Source organism: Triticum urartu, chromosome 4A (assembly GCF_056163025.1).
Source record: "Triticum urartu cultivar PI428250 chromosome 4A, HENAU_Tu73, whole genome shotgun sequence".
Lineage (NCBI taxonomy): Eukaryota > Viridiplantae > Streptophyta > Magnoliopsida > Poales > Poaceae > Triticum > Triticum urartu.
Genome location: NC_141876.1, coordinates 321,123,599 through 321,143,619, shown reverse-complemented (window position 1 = coordinate 321,143,619; position 20,021 = coordinate 321,123,599). Strand labels below are relative to the sequence as shown.

Genomic DNA, 20,021 nt, shown 5'->3' with positions numbered 1-20,021 from the left:
AATGCTGACACACACAGTACTTCGAAGGATTTATAACAGAGTAGCAATCACACACTTATTACATCGATAGTCTCAAGAGAGAACTTAATACAATAATATGGCTTAAGGCCATCTAAATAAGATAACAATGGAAGGCTTGGAAGATAAAGTGAGTCCATCAACTCCAACGGCATAGCTGAGTGCACGACAAACGACCTAGCGCACCTAACTCTTCATCTGAAAAGTCTGCAACATGATATCACTACATGATATAACACAATAGAGCAATGAACAAGTAAATGCTATCACTACATGCATATATGGCTGGTGGCGGCTCTATGGTTATAATGTTTTTGCGAAAAGCCAATTTTTCCCTGCAACAAAGCAATATATTTTGTTTAAGTATCATGGTAGTTGATAAACATTGAGAATGGTAACCCCATCTCAATCCCAATTAAACAGTAGTTAACAACCCAACAAATTAATTTAGAGTGACGAGATCAGCATGATGATTCAAGAACCAGATACTCAAGATGTCCATAACCGGGGACACGGCTAACCATGATTAGTTTGTACACTCTGCAGAGGTTTACGCACTTTTCCCCACAAGACTCGATCTCCTCCTTTGGATTTCTTGCACTACAAGGTGTTTGAGAAACAGATGACCGAGACACAGTCTTTCAGAAGCATTAACTCTTTACTCTAGGTGGACAGTTACACCTACTTTCCCCTACATCTGCTAGCCCACCACTGAAAGAGGTCATGAAACATACTCAACTATGCTAGAGCCCATAATAGCTTGTGGCTGCACACGGAAGTTTCTAGCATGAATAATCTTATGGTCCCTTTGAGCCTGGGTGGCGAACCAAAAGACAACACTGGTATATCCCCAGGTGCTTGCAACCAATCCACCCAGATGTGTATTTAAGTAGCCACCTTAAGTTAACCATTAATTAACAATCTCACATCTGTCATGGATCACTCAAACCATACCACGTCTACGAGCATAGCATGGCAACCTAAGCATAACGTAGAAGTAACTCCCAAGGGTTTGATAATAAAAGGGCAATAGGTTCTACCTCATCATCTACTTCCCAAACCCACATGTTAAAGGATCCTACTCATGCAATGTTTGAGGATTCTAACTAATGTATAAAAACTGGGTAATAAAGGGGTATGATCAAAGTGTTACTTGCCTTGCTGACGATCTGCAAAACCTAGAGACTCGTAGTAGCACGCTTCGCACTCCGGGTATTCTATCGCAAACAAACAATAACATACATAAGCACTCAAGCATAGATGCAAGTCTAAAACTCAAATAAGAAGGTCCAATCTGAAGGTTCAACTAAAGAGCTTCGATTTGGAAAAAGAATCGATCAAATCGGAGCTACGAAACTGAAACTACAATCAAAAGAAATTCGAATTCAAATCTGCTTGAAACCAAATTTGAAATTGTCAAAACCATGTTCAAGTTGCTTAACCGGAAAGAGGGGTTCGAGACGAAGATTTTGGCGTTGGTTTCACTGGATTTGGACTACCGGTTAAAAAGTTGCGAGGGTTTGAAGATCAGGGGCTAATCTACCATAAAAATAATCGTGGATAGGTCCCTGGCCAAAAAAGAAAAGAAAAGAAAAAGACTATGGCGTGAACGTCCGCTAACAGAGGCAAACGAATGGATTCATTCGTTAAAATGAACTAACGAACGAACGTTCGTAAAATAACCCTAACCGAAGAAAACCGAGGAAAATAAAAAAACCGAACTAGGGTTTATAAAAACTGAACGGTTTTATACCGAAACCGGAAAAAAACCGGCGGCGTCGACGAGGTCAACGGCGGCGGTGAGATGGCGCGATCCGGCGGGGGGGGCGGCGGCTCCGGCGCATGGGTGGCTCGGCGAGGCGGCGGGGTCAGCATGGGGCGGCGGTTCCACGGTGGCGGCGGCGGCGGAGTAGGGGCGACGGGCTGCGGCGGCCGGGCGCGGGGCTGCGGCGCAGGCGGCGGTGGTGGTGCGGGGCAGCGTGGGGAACGACGGGTGGGGCGGCTTGGGTTTTAAAGGGGCCAGGGGGTGTTGGCTTGGGGCAGGGGGCGACGGGGCGGCTCGGAGCCAGACTCCGTGCGGAGTCCGCTGCGGGCACCGTGGTGCTCGGCGGGGAAGGCGGCGGGCAGCGGGCCGGCTGGGCCTTTGGCCTAGCTTGGTCCATGAAACTTTTTTTTAAATAAATTCCGCCGAAAAGGAAAATCCCTAAATAAATATAAAATAAATTCTAAAAATGCCAAAAAAAACAATTTCACTCTCTAAATAAAATATTTAGAACAGAGTGAACATTTCTGGCCTAAAATGCAAATTTTGAAAATAATGCATATTTTTCTAATTCAAAGAAAATAGCAATAAAATCCAAATAATTATTTTGGAGAAGTCCTTTTATCTCCTCTCATTTATTTTGATATTGAAAATGTTTGGAAAAATTTATTAAAACCAAAATGATCCTCTTTTCAAAATTTGTGAAAAATTCAAATATGAAAATAGTGAAATCCCCAACTCTCTCCGTGGGTCCTTGAGTTGCTTAGGATTTCTAGGATCAACCCAAAAATGCAAATAAAATATGATATGCATATGATGACCTATGTATAACATTCCAAATTGAAATTTTTGGATGTTACAATAAGTTGGAGCCTCATCGCTTGTTCGCTAGGGTTTGCACTCTCCACACTCTCGCCGCACTACATATATAGATACACGCTGGAGGCTCAGCATTCCTTTGCTAGGGTTTGCTATATTCATAGTCTCTCACCCTCTTCACCAGATCTAAACAAGACTACTTTGTGGCCTCTGTCTCTCTCTCTCCCCGCTCACAGCTGGTCAAGGAGGCGTCTGGATCCCATCACACCAGGAAGGGGAGGAGGTGCGGCATTCACTCTATCGCCTTCGGCGAGGGAGGCAATCCACTGCCGGTTGTGTTGTTCTCTTTCACCCAGCGCCTGTGCGGGAGGGCCACGGACCCCTTCTTCCTTGCTAGCGTACATAGTGTGGGCAAATCCGGCCTCCCGCCGCATGCCTTGCCACATCCCGACGACCCTAAGGTATAAGTTTCTTTGAAACCGTCATTGCTCTAGCTGCATGCGGGTCTTTTTCGATTCTGTAGTCGAATCTAGGTCTTGATTCAAATAGGAAAGAAGGGTGCGGTGGGGTGGAGCATGAATCTAGGACGTGGTTCGATGAGGAAAGGAGGGAGGGAAAGTAGTATACACTGGCTATACAGCCTCTTTGTTGGTCGAAAAGGGAGAAAGGGGGTAACCTAGTACACACATCTGTAAGGAACCGATCTCTTTGTTGAAAAGGGAAAGAAACTTGGGGTCGAGTAGTCTGTGCAGGACTAGATTTGCTGCCCTCACATAGGAAAAAGGTTCAAAGAGAAAAAATATGGGACCAACGCAGATATGCTGCTTGGCTACACACTCTGCATCACCCATTTATACGTGTGGACGCACATGGAGCTGGCATGTCCCATGTCCCATACAACTATTTTGTTGTTGTTAATCTAAGAATGCTGCTGGAAAATTGAAGCAATGCCACTGTTAAAAGTAAATTACATTCTTAACGAGTGTTGTTTTAAGAGAATGTCTCTGTTAATATGAATCAAGGCAACAGTTTGAGAAATGCTACTATCCAACTTCGTTTTCCATCAAGATAAGTTAGGTGCTTCTTTTTGTCGCCATTTGTTTCATCCTCCTTTATTGGCCAATAATTGTTTCCTTTTTTGCCTGTGTTAAAACAGTGATATCTATTCAACCTTTTGCTATAGCAAACTTAAACATCACACCGGCGACTTTGCTTGATTTTAGTGCAACTGCACAAAATGAGCTTGGATTTCCTATTCGTGTTGGCAGATTCATAGGTGATCCTGTGTGCGTCATGACAGGTTGGAACTTTCCTTCATCCACATGATCGTGCAGTGTGTTTTGAGATGTTTTGCTACTTTTATTGGTACCGTTTTAAATAAATGTTGATATGAAGCTATTGTATTGCTCTGTTTTCCCATTAAGTTGTGAACAAAAATGGTACCAACCCAGACATGATGCTTGTTGCCTTGTTACAACAAACTCTGCATCTCCCCCTATATAAGTAGATGGAAGCACATGGTGTTGTTGCGCCCACTCTCCCCTGGAACTGTTCATGCTTTTTCTTAATCTAATGCCGCTGGTAAAATTAAGCAATGTGACTCTCAGAATTAAGTACTGAACTGTTTTAAGAGAATTTCTCTGTTAATATGAATCAATGCAACCTTTTTAGAAATGTTACTGTCCTGTACTTTGTTTCCCATCAAGATAAGGGAGATGCTTCTTTTTGTGGCCGCATGTTTCATCCTCCTTTATTGGCCAGTAATTGTTTCCTTTTTTGCCTCTGTTAAAACAGGGATATCTATTCAACTTGTTGCTATAGCAAACTTAAATGTCACACCGATGACTTTGCTTGATTTCAGTGCAACTGCACAAAACGAGAGTGGATTTCCTATTCGTGTTGGTAGATTCGTATTTTAACTTTGACGTCTCATGAAAGATCGGTACAGGCTTTCATCCACATGATGCTGAAGTGTGCTTTGAGATGTTGTGCTAGTTATATTTGTGTTGTTTTGGATAAATGTTGAATTGAAGCTATTGAACTGCTATCTTTTACCATTAAGTGGGCAAAAAAATTTCCAACCCAGACATGATGCTTGTTTCTTTGTTACAACAAACTCTGCATCACCCCCTTTATAAGTACTCCCTCCGTCTCATAATATAAGAATGTTTTTGACACTACACTAGTGTCAAAAACGCTCTTATATTACGGGACGGAGGGAGTAGATGGAAGCACTTGGTGTTGTTGTGCACACTATCCCCTGGAACTATTTATGATTTTCCTTAATCTAATGCCGCTGGTAAAATTAAGCAATGCCACTCTCAGAATTAACTACTGAACAGTTTTAAGAGAATTTCTCTGTTAATATGAATCAATGCAACCGTTTTAGAAATGCTATTGTCCTATACTTTGATTTCCATCAAGATAAGGTAGATGCTTTTTTTGTGGACGCATGTTTCATCCTCCTTTATTGCCCAATAATTGTTTCCTCTTTTGCCTCTTAAAATAAGGATATCTATTCAACTTGTGTCTATAGCAAACTTAAATGTCACACCGGCAACTTTGCTTGATTTCAGTGCAACTGCACACAACGAGATTGCATTTCCTATTCGTGTTGGTAGATTCGTATTTTATGTTGGTCGTCTCATGAAAGGTAAGTACAGGCCTTCATCCACATGATTGTGAAGTGCGCTTTGAGATGTTGTGCTACTTGTATTGGTACTGTTTTAAATAAATGATGAATTGAAGCTATTGTATTGATGTCTTTTCCCATTAAGTAGTGAACAAAAATGGGACCAACCCAGACATGATGCTTGTTGCTTTGTTACAAGAAACTCTGCATCACCCCCTTTATAAGTAAATGGAAGCACATATTATTGTTGTGCCCACTCTCCCATGGAAATGTTTATGCTTTTTGTTAATCTAATGCCGTTGGTAAAATTAAGCAATGCCACTCTCAGAATTAACTACTGAATCTTAGTTCACAACTGCAATACTTGTTAGGGATTGGCGGGATTACCATTTTTGTGGCCGCATGTTTCATCCTCCTTTATTGGCCAGTAATTGTTTCCTTTTTTCCTCAGTTAAAACAGGGTTATCTATTCAACTGTTGCTATAGCAAACTTAAATGTCACACCGATGACTTTGCTTGATTTCAGTGCAACTACACAAAACAAGAGTGGTTTACTATTCGTGTTGGTAGATTCGTATTTTATCTTAGTCATCTCATGAAAGGTCAGTACAGGCTTTCATCCACATGATGTTGCAGTGTGCTTTGAGTTGTTGTGCTACTTGTATTGGATAGTTTTGGATAAATGTTGAATTGAAGCTATTGAATTGTTGTCTTTTACCATTATGTGGGCAAAAATTGTTCCAACCCAGACATGATGCTTGTTGCTTTGTTACAACAAACTCTGCATCACCCCCTTTATAAGTAGATGGAAGCACAAGGTGTTGTTGTGCCCACTCTCCCCTGGACCTGTTTATACTTTTTCTTAATCTAATGCCGCTGGTAAAATTAAGCAATGCCACTCTAAGAATTTAATAATGAACTGTTTTAAGACAATTTCTTTGTTAATATGAATCAACGCAGCCGTTTTAGAAATGCTACTGTCCTATAATTTGTTTTCCATCAAGATAAGGTAGATGCTTCTTTTTGTGGCTGCATGTTTCATCCTGCTTTATTGCCCAGTAATTGTTTCCTCTTTTGCCTCTTAAAACAGGGATATCTATTCAACTTGTGTCTATAGCAAACTTAAATGTCACACCGGCAACTTCGCTTGATTTCAGTGCAACTACACACAACGAGATTGCATTTCCTATTCGTGTTGGTAGATTCGTATTTTATGTTGGTCATCTCATGAAAGGTCAGTACAAGCCTTCATCCACATGATTGTGCAATGTGCTTTGAGATGTTGTGCTACTTGTATTGGTACTTTTTTAAATAAATGATGAATTGAAGCTATTGTATTGCTCTCTTTTCTCATTAAGTAGTGAACAAAAATGGGACCAACCCAGACATGATGCTTGTTGCTTTGTTACAACAAACTCTGCATCACCCCCTTTATAAGTAGATGGAAGCACATGTTGTTGTTGCGCCCACTCTCCCTGGAAATGTTTATGCTTTTTGTTAATCTAATGCCGCTGGTAAAATTAAGCAATGCCACTCTCAGAATTAACTACTTAATATTAGTTCAAAACTGCAACACTTGTTAGAGATTGGCGGGATTACCATTTTTGTGGCCGCATGTTTCATCTCCTTTGTTGGCCAGTAATTGTTTCCCTTTTTGCCTCTATTAAAATAGGGATATCTATTCAACTTTTTTCTATAGCAAACTTAAATGTCACACCGACAACTTTGTTTGATTTCAGTGCAACTGCACAAAACGAGAGTGGATTTCCTATTCGTGTTGGCAGATTCGTATTTTATCTTCATCGTATCATGAAAGGTCAGTACAGGCTTTCATCCACATGATGCTGCAGTGTGCTTTGAGATGTTGTGCTATTTGTATTGGTACAATTTTGGATAAATGTTGAATTGAAGCTATTGAATTGCTGTCTTTTACCATTAAGTGGGCAAAAATTGTTCCAACCCAGACATGATGCTTGTTGCTTAGTTACAACAAACTATGCATCACCCCCTTTATAAGTAGATGGAAGCACATGGTGTTTTTGTGCCCACTCTCCCATGGAACTGTTTATGCTTTTTCTTAATCTAATGCTGCTGGTAAAATTAAGCAATGCCACTCTCAGAACTAACTACTGAACTGTTTTAAGATAATTTCTCTGTTAATATGAATCAATGCAACCATTTTAGAAATACTATCCTATACTTTGTTTTCCATCAAGATAAGGTAGATGCTTCTTTTTGTGGCCGCACATTTCATCCTCCTTTATTGGCCAGTAACTGTTTCCTTTCTTGCCTCTTAAAATAGGGATATCTATTCAACTTTTTGCTATAGCAAACTTAACTGTCAGACCGGCAACTTAGCTTGATTTCAGTGCAACTGCACAAAACAAGATTGCATTTCCTATTAGTGTTGGTAGATTCGTATTTTATGTTGGTCGTCTCATGAAAGGTCAGTACAGGCCTTCATCCACATGATTGTGCAGTGTGCTTTGAGATGCTGTGCTACTTGTATTAGTACTGTTTTAAATAAATGATGAATTTAAGCTATTGTATTCCTGTCTTTTCCCATTAAGTAGTGAACAAAAATGGGACCAACCCAGACATGATGCTTGTTGCTTTGTTACAACAAACTGTGCATCACCCCCTTTATAAGTAGATGGAAGCACATGTTATTGTTGCGCCCACTCCCCCTGGAACTGTTTATGCTTTTTGTTAATCTAATGACGCTGGTAAAATTAAGCAATGCCACTCTCAGAATTAACTATTGAATCTTAGTTCAAAACTCCAACACTTGTTAGGGATTGGCGGGATTACCATTTTTGTGGTCGTATGTTTCATCCTCATTTATTGGCTAGTAATTGATTCCTTTTTTGCCTCTGTTAAAATAGAGATATATATTCAACTTGTTGCTATTGTGACATTTTGCTTCTCTTAATTTTGGTGGAACTGCACAAAAGGAGACCGGATTTCCATATATGTGTTGAGATCTCTTTTTGGTCTTCCTCACGAGTTGTTTCAAATTTTGTCTTGAAAGGTCAATACCGACTTTCCTTAGAATTAACTATTGAATCTTAGTTCAAAACTTCAATACTTGTTAGGGATCAGCGGGAGTACCATTTCTGTTAGGGATTGGCCGAAGTACATGTTTAAGAAATGTATTATTCAGATAATGTCGCTGTTATTATATATCAGTAGATTGTTTCACAAATGGTACTATCCTTCTTTGTAGTTCTTTCTACATGTTTAACCAAGGTATTGTTAAGATAATGTCTCTATTAAAATGAATCAGTCGCATTGTTTTAGGAATGGTACTTTTCTGCTTTGTCTTTCTTTATACATGTTGAAACAAGGCATTGTTAAGATAATGTCTCAGTTAATATGAATGAATCACACTGATATAGAATTGCTAGTCTCCTACTTTGTTTCCCATTAAGATAAGGTAGATCAGTTGATGATTTTCTTCAGGGAGTACAAGTCATCAACCGTTATTTCTCAATAATTGTATCCCTTATACCTATTGTTGCTTACAAGGATATCAAAGTTAAAGCTCGGTTTTATTCTGACTTTGATTTTAGTTGAACTGCACAATAGGAGCCAATGTGTCTAAGGCAAACTGCTGCATTAGTGGGTCCAATTGGTCTTACCACTTTGCAGAAAGAAGCAGTCACTGTTTGCGCTACATTACACAAGGAATGATCGAGAAGCTTTACAGAGTATTAGTAGACGCTGGTGACATGTGTAGTCTGTAGAGAGCATAGGAAACTCTACAACACGTGGAGTGCACTGGGAAAATAGTACCCAAACAAGTACAAGAAGCCAGGACAGGACTCCAAATATGTCAATGTCATTCTAAGCAACAATGATGGGGCATTAGGGTATGGTAATCTGTTTACCGTACTTTCAGTTTATTAGTCCACCGATTGGTGGGTTGACACTGGGGCCAATATTCATGTGTGTGCTGATGTGTCTTTGTTTTCTTGCTGCACATAAATACGAAATCCACAGGGATGCTCAGCTTGATTTTAGTGGAACTGCACAAAACGTTCAGATAGTTTGTGTCCTCCATAATACTTCATCATGCACAATACATCGAATGGTTCTCTAATCATTCGTCGTCACCTTGAGCCCGGACTATATGTTTGAATGGAGCTGCCAGCGTCGGCCATTAAGAAAGGTAAGAAGAAAGACAAAAAGAGAGATGGTTGCTTTACTTGTGGTTTCGAGGAACACTGGGCAAACAAGTGCCCAAACAAGTATGAAGAAGCCAGGATAGGACTCCAAGTCTGTCAATGTCACTCTAAGAAACAATGATGGGGCATCTGGGTATGGTAATCTGTTTACCGTACTCTCAATTTGTTAGTCCACCGATTGGTGGGTTGACACTGGGGCCAATATTCATGTGTGTACTGATGTGTCTTTGTTTTCTGGCAGCATATAAATACGAAATCCATAGGGATGCTCAGCTTAATTTTAGTGGAACTGCACAAAATGTTCAGATGGTTCGTGTCCTCCATAATACTTCAGCATGCACAATACATCGAATGGTTCTCCAATCATTTATCGTCACCTTGAGCCACCGGACTATCAGATGACAAACCCTGCCCGTTCCACAATCATAGGCATTACATATTTTGAATGGGAAAAGCTTGTCAAAGTTTAATCATTGATTTTACCAAGAAGACATTAGTTTAATATATTGGAATTGGAAAACCATGTCAACTTTTGCTCATCAATGTTAGCCAGAAGACATGCATTTGATATTTTTGAGTGGGACGCCCTTTGTTGTGAGCAACGTTGCTCGTTTTTTCTTATTCCTGTCTTCAGTTTAGAAGTAAATATTTACTCTGCTGAGATGCATAGTCACATGAATGTTGACTTATGTAAGGTATTTTAAGAGTTTGTTCTAAATGTTTTCTATGTAATGTCAGGCCTTGTGAGTTTGATTGCAAAGTTGAGCTTGGAATGTTGTGGCATGCGGCATCACGAGCTGTTCACCGTGCCTCCTGAGAATAATTCTTCATATTGTTTTGCATGTTGATCTAATGCCCGTGATTTGCATGTTAAGAAGACCATCCTCTTTTTGTTGTTTCTGTGCTTAAGAAGTTCATTGTCTCATGTTTCATTCATAGCCTATACGACAACTCGGGTAGGTTAGAGGTGAAACCATATGATCTTCCGACCAACTCATCATCTTAGGCCGTGATTGGATCATCGTTTTTCAACCAAAACCACTTGTAAAACTGACTCTTGTAAATAAAAGAAGATGGTCTCGGGCGAAGCGCTTGGTTGGCCAATTTCGACTAGTAAAATATACACTAGTATCTCAAATTACACGTGTAACCCGCCGGTTTTACTTATAGACCTCAGGCCCTCGGTTTCATTACGCATGTATTTTACGCGTTGTTTCCGATGACAAGTAAATTACACTTGTATCTTAATACATGTGTGAAATAAACCTGAGCTCCCAAGCGCGGCCTTACCGTTTCATGCCGTCTCAGTCTCTCGAAGGTGCTCATAGGTGTCCGATGATCCTGGCTTCCTGAATGAGCAACGGACATTGTATCAGACCATCCGTAGGGCCCGTGAGGCCCTCTCCATCGTCCTTCGAGTTGTTGCACTCGCCAAGGCACCGAGCATTGTCAACATGGTCACGGAACATGAGGATTCAGGAGATGACTTTATTTTGACTGGATGATAGTAGGGACCCACTAGGTCCATAGTCATACGTATGCAAGTGCCTCCTTATTATGTACAACTTTTTTTGCTTCCTCCTGGTTTCCTGACATCACGGTCCCACACCATTGTCAACCTATGTAGTCAATAACCGAGAGAATTGCACAAGGAGCGACCTACAGCCGGGACCAAGCAGCTCGAGTTGTATTCGTGTTTTTGAGGTGTGATCACTGCAGAGTTTTTCTTGAGTGATGTTTTCATTGTTGCTCAGAGGAGAGCAGGGTATTAGCTGGGTGGGTTGTTCAGAGGCGAGATATCCAGCCCAGTATTAATTTTTTTCAATCTAAAAATGGCTAGCCCAGCTATACTTTTTTTTGAGGAATACCCAAGCAAGGTCAACTTGTTATTCTCCGCCCTGCTGGGCTGCAAATCTTTCCTAGGAGGGATGCATTAGGCTTAACACGAAAATCGGCTCTAATAAATATTAAATGGGATGTAATTATAAAAACTGGGCAGTAACTATAAAAAAATGCACCAAACATGTAATTAGTTTATAAAATATTATTTTTGGATTTTGAAAATTTTAATTTCATCAATTGTTGCGCGTGCAATGTTTCGTTCGATTTTTACGTAATACAAATTTATATTGAAATTGTATTCAATCTGACTAGAAATTTCGGGATAAAAATATTTCGGATCCCATCAAAATGTGGGAATTTTTTTCGAATTCTGTTTTGAACGGTTGGTTGAAATTATTAATAGTTGTCCTTGCTATAAAATGGGATGTACTTTTAACAAACTGTAAATGGGCTGTAGTAAATTCCATTAGAATTCAAAAATGGACTGTACATTCTTACAAATCGCAAATGGGCTATAAGTTCTCTGCCACACACTTGTGGGCCTACTAAGTTGATGTGTCCCCTAAAAAAAGTAAGTTGACGCGTATGCAAGGCTTTGTCAACTTATAGTCAACACACAGTTCTAGCAGCAATGGCCGTTGGATGTCCATCCAACAGATGTCATGCTTCTTCTTCAATCTCGGATATTCTGGCTTCAACCGCCCAAAAAATGATTCCTCCCCCTGACATCTGGGGCGCACCGTTTCGGAGGCTGACCTATGGGCCTACTAAGTTGACACGTACCGAGGGCTTTGTCAACTTAGTCATTATAAACGATTCTAGCTGCAGTGACCATACGATGTCCATCCAACGGCCGTCGTGCTTCTTCGACCTCTAGTGATGTGATCGCTAGTGCAAAAGATAATCTTCAAAACATGTTACAACTTGGCTCTTTTAGATTTGAGGTTCCATCAATTAAACCGAAGTAGGATGCTGTGAAGCCCAATTTTAGAACGCCTCCATACAGATGGTGTTTTGTTGGAAATAGGTGGCAATCTGATTCTTGTGTAGCCGCGTGACAGAGCAGAGTCTTATTTTGTTTTCTATCTACTAGTAGTGGTCACGTAGCTATTTGGTTGTGATCAGCATGGCCGGATGATTAATTAGTTAATATATTGTTTAGTTTAATTAGGAGAGAGAAGGAGTCATGCGCTGGTACGATTCGTACTAGTATTCAGTTATTAGGAAGAGTCCCGATCAGTTTCGTTTTGAGCCTCCGTGCTCCTTAAATAAAGGCCATACGGCCGTGTAATGGAGGAAGAATTTTGTTTTAGTCGTGAGATCAATAAAACTACAGAAAACGTCCCATGTTGGGGGACACCAAATATCTTTGTTGCTTATCCGAGGGGATTTTGTTGCTACTGCGTGTGGAGTCGATCCAATCTACTCGACACAAGTTTCTGATCTTACAGTCTTGCATCTTTGCTCGACCGGAATTTCTTGTTGCTGCTGCTAGTACCGTGAAAGATCGGGACGTCGAATGACTCGTCATCTAGTCGACTCTGATCAAGTGGTATCAGAGCTAAGGTTGTTCACGGTACTGTGTTGATCAAGATGTCAACCTCGGTCAACAAGGGTGATGAGGTTGCTGCTAATTCTAAGGAAATAGTACGTCCAGTGTATGCAGATGATATTCCGCAAAATATTCGAGATGGTTTTGACCACACATGCAGCTACATCAAGCAATGTCATGATGTGCTCGGCAAAAGGATAGACGTCCTGATCACTCGGTTTGATGGTTTGACGGACATCATCAATATGCCGGCGACGAATTGCTGGCATTGAGTTTACCGGTTACGCGCTAATATGGTGGAATCAAATTTGTCGTTCAAGACATCGCCGGCGACTTGGCGAGGGATGAAAGAGTTTATGAGGTGACGTTTTGTTCCTGAGCATTATAAAAGAGATATGTACAACAAGTTGCAGCGGCTCTCTCAAGGTAATATGAGTGTTGATGAATATTACAAGGAGATGGAATTGCTTATGATATGTACAGGGACAACGGAGGATCCGAAGGCGACCATGGCACGTTTCTTTAACGAGCTAAATATCGAGGTGCGGGATCGTGTTGAGATGGTGGTCTACTACCACATACAAGATCTTGTGCATCAAGTTGTGCGTGCGGAACAACAGATTAAGCGGCGCCAAGTCAGCATAGTTCCCAGTAACACTCTGAACACATGGCGATGATCGCAGCATGAGAGTGAGGATGTCGTTCCTAGCTCCAGGACGACAACATCAAATCGTTCTCATGGTTCCGTTCAAAAGGATGCTTCAAAATCAGGACTGTCGAGGGTTGATTCTAGTGCGCAGTCTACCACACATACTAGTGACATCGAGTGTTTCAAGTGTGGAGGAAGAGGACATATGAAGCATGAATGCCCTAATGAGAAAAGAGTGTTGCTAACGAAAGATGGCTATGCATCCGCTAGCGATGAAGAGGTTGTTTCTGACACTTCTAGTGAAAAATCTGAAGATGTTGAAAAGGTGACTGCGAGTTTTGAAGCTGCTGAATCATACCCGTCATTGATGGTGCAACGAGTGCAAGAGGATCGCATAGAGGATAAGGGGCAGCTTTGGAATATTTTTCAAACTCAGTGCAAAATCAACAACACTAATTGTAAGTTGATCATAAACGGAGGAAGCTACACTAATGCGGTTAGCAAGGACTTGGTGGATGCTTTAGCTTTGCCTACTTGGAAGCACCCACAACCACACTGCGTCGAATGGTTATATCAGTCAGGCAAATTGAAAGTTACTCACAAGGTGCGCATCAATTTTTCGGTTGACAATTACACCGATACAGTTATCTGTGATGTTCTGCCAATGAATGCATGCCACTTGTTATTAGGGAGGCCATGGCAATATGATCATCGTGCTACCCATGATGGAAGGTCCAACACATATTGTTTTGGGTATGTTGGAAGGCGGCATGAGCTACAGCAGATGTTTGCCAATGATATCAAAGATGATGTTATCGTCTCAGTTAGAAGGAAGGTCGCCAAAGCTATCACAAAACCGAGGATGGCTTCGTTTCAAGGGAGAGGGGATGATGTGACCGCTAGTGCAAAAGATTATCTTTAGAACATGTTACAACTTGGCTCTTTCAGTTTTGAGGTTCCATCAATTAAACCGAAGAAGGATGTTGTGAAGCCCAATTTTAGAACGCCTCCATACAGATGGTGTTTTGTTGGAAATAGGTGGCAATCTGATTCCTGTGTAGCCGCGTGAGAGAGCAGAGTCTTATTTTGTTTTCTATCTACTAGTAGTGGTCACGTAGCTATTTGGTTGTGATCAGCGTGGCCGAATGATTAATTAGTTAATATATTATTTAGTTTAATTAGGAGAGGGAAGGAGTCATGCATTGGTATGATTCGTACTAGTATTCGGTTATTAGGAAGAGTCCCGGTCAGTTTCGTTTTGAGCCTCCGTGCTCCTTAAATAAAGGCCATACGGCCATGTAACGGAGGCAGAATTTTGTTTTAGTCGTGAGATCAATAAAACTACAGAAAACGTCTCATGTTGGGGGACACCAAATATCTTTGTTGCTGATTCAAGGGGATTTTGTTATTGCTGCGTGTGGAGTCGATCCAATCTACTCGACACAAGTTTCTGATCTTACCGTCTTGCATATTTGCTCGACCGGAATTTCTTGTTGCTTCTGCTAGTACCGTGGAAGATTGGGATGTCGAACGACTCGTCATCTAGTCGACTCTCATCATCTAGTCTTCTTGCTCTAGTCACCCAAAGCAGCACCGCTCGTGCTGCCTGCTTCTGCCTCCCATGGCCGGCTGTGCTGCCGCAGAGGCCTCACCGCCCACAACTACTCCCACCGCTGGCCTGGCCATCCCTCTACTCACCCACACCTCCTGTTATTCTGCGGCGACGGCAGCCTCACACCGTAGCCAAACCAGTGAACCCTCGTACTCCTCTTCACTTGGGCATCCACTGCAGCGTCTTCCCCGGCTCCGCGTCATCCCCTTCCTAGGCCTCGCCATCTGTAACACCCCATATGTAACTTTTCCCAATTTGGCATATATCCATCTTGTTCGTCATCAATTCCTAGTGGTCATCCTTTCGGTTTCCTATTTGGGTTTTATTTTGTTTCTCATTGCATTGTTTTGTCTTGTCTTGTCTTTAATTGTTGCATCATGGCCTCCTCACATGTTGCATTATGCTTGGTGTGAGTTCATACATGTTGTGTTGTTGCATGCTTCATGCATTTGATCTTGCATCATCACCTCCATCTTATATCCATTCCTTGCTTTCATTTTTGAAAGATCATATATCCTCACCCCATTAATGCCCATTTCTTCCTCATAAATCTTTCTACCTGTCCTAAACGCCCCCTGCCAATTCCATCAAATTTTAAGTTGTTTTGGTTAGGTTTTAAAATAGCTCAAGTTTGATCTATATTCACACTTGACTTATTTTCTTACCTCTAAAAATATCCAAGACAATTTATTCAAATAGAGCACTATCTCAAGTTCATGAGACTATTTTTATTTTTATTGTGCCCCTTTTCCTTTGACCCTGGCCTTTTCAGTTTATTTTCTGTTTGGAGAAAATATCAAAGAAAGAAAAGGGCTCACCTCTGCTTATCTGGGCCGGCCTCCCTACGCGCAAGCCGCCGCAGCCCAGCAGCAGCAGACCGCACCCCAGCCCACTTGGGCCTCCCACTCTAGCCGGTCTGGCCCAGTCGCCCTATAGGCAACCCTAGCCGCCAGGGAGCGGGCTCCCTCGACCCCCATCTCCCTCTCCCTTCGCTCTCCTTCTGCACCGCCTCCGCCCGACCCCCTTCTCTCACCCGCGATCCCTTCGCCCTCTCTCGACCCCCTCCCCTCGTTCCTCCAGTGCGAGACCCGCGCTCCACCCTCACCGGAGAAGAGAACCAGGTGGAGCTTCCGCCACTGCGCCATGGATGGCCCCGAGCACCTCGTCCCGCGCTCATCTCGTGGCACCCGAGCACCTCGTCCCCGCCATCTAGCCTCCGTGCCTGCAAGACCTCGTCGCTCACCGGCGCCTCAACCGGAGCAGGACCCCGTCGCCCTCTCCTTCATGTTTCCCTCTATTTTCCCTCCTCTTCAACTCACCTCGAGCTCCCTCTCTCTCTCTGTTCGAACAGATGCCGCCATGGATCCCGCGCCCGAGCAGAGGAGGTTGTGTCCTCGAGCTCCTTCTGGTTCCCGCGCCTTCGGCAACCAGTGACCGCCGGCGAGCGCCCCATCCCACAAAGGAGCCCTGCCAGGATCTCTGAGCCGCTGCAACGCCCTCGTTTCGTCTCCCTCTCCTCTCCTGCACCTCGTTCCCGGCGCCGGAAAAACTGCAGTCACGCCATGGCCTTCCTCCTCCCACGCCCTGCTTCTCGTCGGTGACCACGACCAGCCCCGACCACCTGCGACCCTGCCTTCACTAAACGTCCCCGAGCAGGAGCAATTTTGAACTGCCAAGTACCATTGGATTCGTCAAGACCGCCAAGTACCACGACCCGCAAGACCAACGACGCCCGAACGAGTGCTCCCGACCGAGACAGTTGTGCTGCTACGTTTTGGACACGCCAAGTCCCTCGGGTCAGATGCGTCAAGACCGCCCCGACTTTTGTGAAGTTCCACGACGCCGTGAGTCCTCGGATCTGTCAAGTTCCACTACGAGATGTACTACTACAGTCGACCCCGAAGACCTCGGATTCACCAAGTTCCCACGATGACTTGAGTGTACCCCGTCGGATCGCCAAGTTCGGTTACCGTCGCAACCATGTACAACTACTTCCATGATGATACGAGAACGACTACCACCATTGAAGGCCGTTGAGTGAACAAACTACCGATGACGTGTGTGACTACTTCATGAACGTGTACCACTACCGGCGTGGACCGATAGTACCACTACTTCTACTACCACCGCGGAACGACTACTTCCTCTACTCCCCTCGACGAACCCGAACCATCCCATTTGCACGCTTGTAAGGTATAACCCCGAGGCGATGCTTGTGTTTGCATCATGCCCGAATTGATCCTTGCACGTTCCTCGTTTTCCTTGTCGCCATCATGTGGGACACCCGGTAACCGGGATCACCCCTCTATCTCTAGCATGTCCCGCACACTTTCTTGTGCACCGACGTCTCAATGAGTTGTCGGAACCGGAACGTTGCCGTGGCACCGTTTCGTTATCACCGCCGTGGCACCCCTTTTGTTTCCGCCACGATGACAAATGCCTCATATCTTATCATGCCAACATTTTCATAAAAATTGCATAAACTTACATATGTCATCCGCATCATGTTAACAACATCAAGAATGTTTAAAATTGTTGTTTGCATTAATTTGCTAAATGCATATGGGGATTTACCGGATTTGTTGTTTGCTATATCCGGCCCCATTTAAATTTTCTAGATAGATAATTCCTTTATGTTTCACCTCTTGACATGCTTAACAACATTTAATATTGTTGGGTACATAAACGAGATCGAACTAAATAGTCGAATGTGGTGTTTTGTCAATATGCAACTGGTTGCATATTGTTCTCCACTTAATTTGTAGGATTGTTTGTGAACTTTGCCATGCCATGCTTCATTAAAACGGACATGCATCATACTTGGTTGTGCATCTCGTGCCATGCTTATGTGATGTTTGTTTACCATGTTGTGTGCTTCTTTCCGGTGTTGCTTCTTCGGGTTGGTTCCGGTAACATCACGTTTGTGAGGAACCGTTCGACTACGTCCGTTTGTCTTCCTCATTGCCTCATTCTTCTTCCTTGCAGGATTTGAGGCAAGATGACCATACCCTCGAAATCACTTCTATCTTTGCTTGCTAGTTGCTCGCTCTTTTGCTATGCCTATGCTGCGATACCTACTAGTTGCTGATCATGCCTCCCATATTGTTGAACCAAGCCTCTAACCCACCTTGTCCTAGCAAACCGTCGTTTGGCTATGTTACCGCTTTGCTCAGCCCCTCTTATAGCGTTGTTAGTTGCAGGTGAAGATTGAAGTTTGTTCCTTCTTGGAACATGGAGATGTTGTTCCTTGTTGGAACATGTTTACTTGTTGGGATATCACAATATATCTTATTTAATTAATGCATCTATATACTTGGTAAAGGGTGGAAGGCTCGGCCTTATGCCTGGTGTTTTGTTCCACTCTTGCCGCCCTAGTTTCCGTCATATCGGTGTTATGTTCCCGGATTTTGCGTTCCTTACGCGTTTGGGTTATAATGGGAACCCCTTGACAGTTCGCTTTGAATAAAACTCCTCCAGCAAGGCCCAACATTGGTTTTACCATTTGCCACCTAGCCTTTTTTCCCTTGGGTTAGGCCAGCCCAAGGGTCATCTTTATTAAACCCCCGGGCCAGTGCTACTCTGAGTGTTGGTCCAACCCAGAGCACTGTGCAGGGCCATCCCTTGGCAACTTGGGTTATGTCGGCTCTTGTACGCTTAGCTTGTCCGGTGTGCCCTGAGAACGAGATATGTGCAGCTCCTATCGGGATTTGTCGGCACAGCGGGTGGTCTTGCCGGACTTGTTTTACCATTGTCGAGGATGTCTTGTAGTACCGGGATACCGAGTCTGATCGGAATGTCTCGGGAGGAGGTCTATTTCTTCGTTGACCGTGAGAGCTTGTCATGGGCTAAGTTGGGACACCCCTGCAGGGATATGAACTTTCGAAAGCCGTGCCCGCGGTTATGGGCAGATGGGAATTTGTTAATGTCCGGTTGTAGATAACTTGAACCTTAAATTAATTAAAATACATCAACCGCGTGTGTAACCGTGATGGTCTCTTTCCGGCGGAGTCCGGGAAGTGAACACGGTGTTGGAGTTATGCTTGACGTAGGTTGTTCTAGGATCACTTCTTGATCATACTTCTATCGACCGTGCTTTGCCTTCGCTTCTTGCTCTATTTTGCGTATGTTTAGCCACCATATATGCTAGTCGCTTGCTGCAGCTCCACCTCATACCTTTACCTTACCCATAAGCTTAAATAGTCTTGATCGCGAGGGTGCGAGATTGCTGAGTCCCCGTGACTCACAGATACTTCCAAAACCAGTTTGCAGGTGCCGTTGAACCGAGTAGGTGACGCAACCAAGCTCAGGAGGAGCTCGATGAAGATCTTGTCCCTTGTGTTGTTTCGTTCTAGCTGATCAGTAGTGGAGCCCGGTTGGGGTCGATCGGGGACCTTTGTCGCATTTGGGGTTCTTCTTTTATTTTGGTTCCGTAGTCGGACCTTGATTGTATCTGGTTGATGTAATGCTTTATTCATGTAATTGTGTGAAGTGGCGATTGTAAGCCAACTATGTATCTCTTTTCCCTTATTTTATTACATGGGTTGTTTGCGAAGATTACCTCACTTGCGACATTGCTTTCAATGCGGTTATGCCTCTAAGTCGTGCTTCGACACGTGGGAGATATAGCCGCATCGAGGGCGTGACACCATCGTCCACCACCCTGGTGCTCTCGGCGCGGCGTGGTCAAAGTGGTCAACAAACGACATCCATCGGACGTCGACTGTACATGGAGAGGCTGACAGCTGGGTCCACGGCCGCACACAAGGAAATGCCTCCTTATTACACGCACAATAATGATTCCTCCACCTGACATCTGGGACCCACCGGAAGGTCCTCTAAATTTTGCGAAAAAAACGTTCCCCCCGCTGACAGGCCGGACCCACCAGCTATATCTTCGCATGCAAGGAAGTGCCTCCTTATTACGCACAAAAAAATGAATACTCCCCCT

General features: G+C 43.3%; 1 pseudogene; it reads left to right on the top strand.

Annotated features, from left to right (window-relative positions):
• Nucleotides 1-13,372: 13,372 nt before the first annotated feature.
• On the top strand, nt 13,373-14,530 carry LOC147975716 (uncharacterized; annotated as a pseudogene).
• Nucleotides 14,531-20,021: the final 5,491 nt, after the last annotated feature.